Raw genomic sequence first — 6,787 nt, 5'->3', positions numbered from 1 at the left:
GAGTTGGTTTATGCATGTGAATATTTACGTTACACTAAGGGAATCTGGAATGCAGCAATCTTCTCATAACATTGGACATGTCTACACTGGCCCCCTTAATCTTGAGTATTGTGTTCTGGAGCTGCTCTGGAAAGTCTGGAGTAAACAGCTTTTTGTGGTAAGGGAGATTAATGGCTTAATTAAGCCAATTCGTTGTGTCCGTTGTAAAGACTCATTGCATTGGATAGGGGGTGAGTCCAGGGTTTTCTGCCAGTGTAGACAAGCCCTGATTTTAGTTATGTCGAATTCATGTTTAATGTAGTCTTCTAATTTCTTGACAAGTTTTAAGAAGCATTCAGTGTTTGAATGGTTTATTATTTTTATTGTGTTTTCTTGTTTTACAGGATAAAGTGGATTTGTTTAAGTAAACTCAAAACACAGGCAACGAATTAATCTGGGAAACAGAGTGCTATCGTACATTTACTGTGCTCCAAACAATGCCTCAGGCTGGAACTTAGGCAGTCCCCATTGCAAAATACTACTTTTGCGATTACCTGTTTCCTTTGAATTCTTCATTCTCTATACCATAGAAGATTGCCGAAAGCCTGTCAAATGCTTTGGAATTATTCCACTTCGTGAGATGGTCATTTGCAAATATCAAACTGGCAAATCACTGTGTAGAACAGAAGAAAAGTAAAAAATAAAAATGGGAGAGGTTGGGGGCAAGAGCCATGGAATTTTCCATTGATTTGAGAGACTGCTTTCAAAATCCCTCCTACAGTCTACAAGATCATACACAAGACAAAGACACTCAGTTGGGTAACATTCACCTATAGGCTGCAGTTGCTGTAGGGGGAATCCCTCTCCTGTTTCCAAATTACAGATTGCTTAGCCTTTGGAAATAGTGTTTGGAAATAGAGAAGCAATGATAGGCTGCATAAGGAAACATGGTTGGCTAACTGCTGGTGAAGTCTCCCTGGCTTCTGTGCACCTCCCATGTCTCTTGAAAGGGCTTCTCCACCACCCCTGTTAAGAACACACTGAAGCTTTGTTGCTCAGTGAATGGTTGCTCTCTTCATTTCAAAAAGGAAAACAGAAGTGAGCACATGGCACTGCTATATGTGTTCTTTATCCTCCTAACGTTTTACTCCAAAGATTCAGAGAAACACTGTATACACCTTCCTTTGTTTTTATTTACCCCTCTCCCAAGAACAGAGGTGTATTTATTTTAGGATATTTGTAAATAGCAAAATGTCAGTGTTTAAAACATCAAAACATCAATAATAGAACAATATCAATGGTAAAACATACACATTGCTAAAATGATTAGTGCTTACATAAATAGAGAATAAAAGCATTTTAACATGACATTTAAAAGATAAAGTATTCACCAGTGTTCATTTTGCAAAGGGTCTTCCATAACTTGTTAGAAACATGGGAACACTATCCTTTGGGGTTACTACTGGACTTGCTTCTGATAGTGGGGGCATGTGATGTCCTTCAGAGGAGGTTCTTAACATGCAGGAAGATTCAAACAGGAGCAGCTGGTCCTTAAGATGTCTGAGCTTAAGCTGAGAAGACCAAAGCAAGCACTTTCACTTAAGATGGAAGCAACCTGGCAACCAGTTAAAACTTATTTAATAGTGGCACTGCCAGTTTCCAATGAAGCATCCTGATCAAAATCTAGGCAGCCATATTTTGAATTGGTTGTTGCTTTTGAAAAGTCTTCTGGGGAAGCCCATGGAGAACACATAACAATAAATCTAAGCAGGATGTTATCTAAGCATGGGCCACTGGAGGTGGATCATTTCTTAGCCATGGCAGGATGCAACTGGCATGTCAGTATAAGCAGATGAAAAAGCACTGTGGGTATCTGAGCCTCAGGTGACAGATATGGATCAAAACTTTCAAGCCCAAGGTTGGCCCAAGGTATTTTGCCAACTAAGATGCTATTCTGAGTTCTAGTGTGGTGTAATGGTTTCCCTTGACATGAATGTCTAGTCATAACCAACAGTAGGGGGCAGTGCTCAGCTTTGTTACTAAGGCAAAGAGCCAGCATTGTCTGAAGATGACTCTGTGGTCCTGCGACCAGCATGACTGTACAGAATGCTGTTACCCTCCCACTGAAGTGGTACCTATTTATCTACTTGCATTTGCATGCTTTTGAACTGCTAGGTTGGCAGAAGCTGGGACTAGTGACAGGAGCGTGCCCCATCATGCAACACTTGGGCCTTGAATTACTACCATGTAAATTTAGGGTCTTTTTCAGCTTTTGACTCGTGGCTAATTCAGCCATACGGCTTGGTTCCTTTTTTCTTCAGAACATCTTTTCTGGCCATTTCAGTGTATGAATTACATGAAGAATGTCAATCAGGCCATGCTTAAAAAATGAAAAGACCAGAGAGGATGTTGCTACTGATTGTATTCTCATACAGTTCATGCTAATGTTTTATCATATAAGGTACAGGCAGGCATGCTTGGTCAATAGTGGATGAAGAACATGTGTGTGTGTTGGGGTGTGTGTGTGTGTGTGTGTGTGTGTGTGTGTGTGCGCGCATCATGTTTGAACCACTCTTTTGCAACATTGGAGATTGTCAAATGGGGTGGAGGGAAGCGAGGGGTAAAAGGTATACTCCTGGCAAAGTCGTGCAATTACGCTGAAGATTTTCAGACACATTGCACTTATCCAGGACTTAGCCCACGGAGATCCAAGAATGTTCCAGCAACAAACCATTCACGGGGAAGTCCAGGGTTAAGTCCTTGATAAGCACGATGTGCACCATCATGCGACTTTGCTGAGACTATATCTTTTTCTTCCTTATGAGAACAAGGGCTGCAGCACCATTAGTGTGCCATCTAGTGGCATGATAAACAAGATACTACTGTACAAAGCTCTTGATTTTAGCTAGCCACAAAGAGGCATGGCATCAAAGATCATCCATGTCAGCATAGCTAATGATGGGTTAAGATGCTATTAGCCATTCCTTTGATAAATAACTCTTCCAGTAAATTCTACATAATAAGTATTCCAAGGAATAAATGGGAATCCATCTGTGAGAGCAGGTTTTTATAACTTTATCTTGTGCTGCCCTGAAGGATGTGCCTGCATAATTGTAATTCCATAGAGCTAGGGTGGAGGGGACCAAAAAGATAAAGCAGAGGTCAGAGGGAAGAGGATGTGGTTTGGGAAGGATGTGAAATGAGCAGAGTAACTGAATGTGGCGGAGAAGGGTTGATTAAGGGGAGTCAAAGGACTTGACAAATGATTCTCAATGACTGTGGGTATGTCTCCCCACCTAAAAAACAAACAAATAGATATTAACTTAAGCAGTGGACCCTGGGATTCATGAACTGTAGGCATGTGTGTAGGCAAGAAGGGAAAAATGACAATGAGCTTGTTTTTGTGTCCCTTCAAATTGTTTCCAACATATGACAACCCTAAAGCAATCCTATTACAAAGTTTTTGGGCAAGATTTGTACGGAGGAACCCACAAAACCCACAAAAAACTATCTACGGAGGAAGTTTGTCTTTACCTTCCTTTGGGGCAGACAGAGTGTGATGCCTAAGGTCACCCAGTGGGTTTCTGTAGCCAAGTGGGGATTTGAACACTGGTCTTCAGAATCTAGCACAACATACAAGCCACTTCACTATGCTGACTTTCCAGTGGATGAGTGGAAGAGCCAAAATCAATGGAGCAATGAAGGTAATCATCTCTGGCTAAGAGCCAATTGGGAATCATACTGCCTTCCTGATATTGTTGGAATGCAGCTTCTAGCATTCTTTACCAGTGCTTCCTGGGGCTGATGGGAGTTGCAGTACAATCTTGAGGGTCACTAAGGCCTGATACAGACAGGCCAAAATAAAACTGCTTTGAGTCACTTTGGAGGTATGCTGTTTAAATGATACATGTGTCCTAAGAGTCCAGAAGCCGCACCAAAGCCAGCTTTGGTGCAGCTTCCAGACTCTTAGGACACATGCATCATTGAAACACCATACCTCCAAAGTGACCTGAAGCAGCTTTATTTTGGCCTGTCTGTATAGGGCCTTAGTTTCCATTCCTGAGCTAGAATGAGCAAAACCAGCATCCCTCCAGCTACTTGCTTGTACAGAGAAAGAGAGAAGAAAGGAGGGAAGGGTAAAAGAGAGAGTAAAAGATGTCAAGAGGTCCAAAACACACTGCAGATATAATCCAGTTTGCAACCACTTTAACTGTGCTAGCACAATACTAGGGAATTCTGTGGACTGTAGTTTTGTGAGGCATTTAGCCTTCTCTGTCACACAGCTCTTCTCTATGTCACAGACCAGAGATTGGGAGAAAGATAACAGATAGAAACAGAAAAGGTTACTCTACTCATTGCTGGCTTTCTCTGCCCTTGTGTGCCCTGATTACTCTTAAGTAGAGAGGTTGGGAAGGTAACTTGTTAGTGAAATCAAAGGCTTTCATGGCCGGCATCCAGGTTTTTGTAGGTTTTTCGGGCTATTTGGCCATGTTCTAAAAGAGTTTATTCCTGATGTTTCACCAGCATCTGTGGCTGGCATCTTCAGAAAATGCTGATGGGGATGGCATTCTCTGAAGATGCCAGCCACAGATGCTTGCGAACCGTCAGGAATAAACTCTTCTGGAACATGGCCACATAGCCCGAAAACCCCACAAAAAACTATGACTTGTTAAACTTAAAATTTTCATCTGGGTGTGTCTGAAGGAATGCAACCTTCAGCAGGAGGGGAGGGAGAAGAATCTCTCTACCTTCCCCAAGTTTCCTAGGGTGCAACGATGGGGATGGAATACTATTTCTTTGGCATAATGGTTAACAGTTTTGTTATGCATTTCCCACAGTTCCAGAAGCATTTCTGCAGGATATTGTTTCATTTGGATGAGAAAGCTCTGGAGATTTAGCATGTATTTTTAAGTATTTGTTTTGTTTAAAAATGTTCAAGAAAAGTACCGCCTCTAAGCAAATAGCACAAAACAGCATCAGGGTTTGTCAAACAGGAATCCCTATGGATGGCTCAGATAACTTTCCTCAGATGTACTCTCAGCAAACTGGTTTCATACACGCATTTATTGGTTATGGACCCCAGAGTCCACCCGTTAAGTTTTCTTTAAGTGTGGAGACACATCTTTTGACTCCCCTTAGGCAACATTCTAGGCTCAATTTTATTAAGAGACCCATTCAATCTGTGATGTAGTGAAACCAGGGTTCCTAGGCTGCATCCCCACTGCAGAATTAATGCAATTTGACCCCATAGCAAAATGCTGTGAAATTATGGAATTTGTAGTTTGTTGCGGCACCAGAGCGCTCTGACAGAGAAAGTGTAATGTCTCACAAAACTACAATTCCAAGAATTCCATAGCATTGAGCCATGCCTGTGTCAAGTTGTGTCAAACTGGATTATATCTGGAGTGGGGATGCAGCCTTTGGGCCCATTCAAACTATCAAAATAACCCAGTGTGAAACTGGGCGATTTCCTTGGTGTTCACACTGGTCCTGAATGCATTTGGTGCACTTTGCAAGGGGGCTAACCCAAAACCCACTTAACCCAGGATATTTGATAGTGGGTTTTTCTTCCTGTGTTTTCCTGAACAAAGATAAACCTGTGGTAAGGTCACCGCAAGTCAGAAATAGGGTGAACAGACCTCCTTCTTTTCCAGGACATGCCCTTCCTTTCAGCCAGGTGGAATTAAAAAATGTTCCCCAGTTTATGTTGGCTTTTTGCCACTGCTTTCTCTCTCTGTGTGTGTTGTTTGCCTTCGATTCTGACTTATGGTGACCCTATCATGGAGTTTTCTTGGCAAGGTTTCTTCAGAAAGAGTTTTCCATGGCCATCTTCTGAGGCTAAGAAAGTGTGACTTGCTCAAGGTCATCTAGTGGCAGAGTGACCAGTTGTTGTTGTTGTGTGCCTTCAAGTCATTTTTGAATTTTGGGGTTAAATTGTGGGGGGTTTTTTTTTTTTTGGGCAATGTTTCTATAGAAGGGGTTTGCCATGGCCATCCTCTGAGGCTGAGGGAGTGTGACTTGCCCAATGGGTCACCCAATGGGCTTCCAGGGCCAAGTGGGGAATCATAATGCAATACTCAAGCCACTAAGCCATAAGTTTAACTTTCCCTCAGAGGTGCCTGGGGAAGGGGTGCTGGGGAGGGAGGTTTTTTCTCCTGCCTCCTCCTCCCACCAGTTTGTCTGGCTCTCACATCCCTGCAAGGTATTTTTGTTTACACACACACACACACAACCAATTTTGATTTGTTTTGTTTCACCAAAAGCTCCGGAATAAACAACCCCCACCAACCCATAAAGCCACCTCATAAATATAAATAATGACATGAAGGGCACTGATGGCTGATTCTCATAGCTCAGGAAAAAACAGGGGGAGAGAGATGACATAGATGTACATCATTCGATTGACAATTAAAAAAACCAAAACCCAAGCACGATCGAACACATTTGAAAAGGCGGGTCCATTTTAACCTGAACTGATGGCACGTGTTAAAAACAACAGAGTTAAAATGGCTTGGAGAGATTTGGGAACTCAAAACATAATGGGAACACTGATCCGGTATTGTATCAGAGCAGTGAGTCAAAAAAGTAAGTGTCAATGCATGTGTAGTGTCTGGTCATTTGGCCACTCAGAGACTCAGGGATGATGGGATCCTCAGTATTTCCCTCACTCATTCCTGCTTGGCTCTCCTGTTCTTTCTTAAGCTAAGTCCACACTATAGCTCGGTGGAGGGGCAGGAGTGAATTTTTCCACCCACACAATATATACCCATGAGCTACCTTTATTGCAATGCAAAGTGTTTTAGGGTCA

This window comes from Sceloporus undulatus, chromosome 5, assembly GCF_019175285.1.
Source record: "Sceloporus undulatus isolate JIND9_A2432 ecotype Alabama chromosome 5, SceUnd_v1.1, whole genome shotgun sequence".
Lineage (NCBI taxonomy): Eukaryota > Metazoa > Chordata > Lepidosauria > Squamata > Phrynosomatidae > Sceloporus > Sceloporus undulatus.
This window is presented reverse-complemented; position numbering follows the sequence as displayed.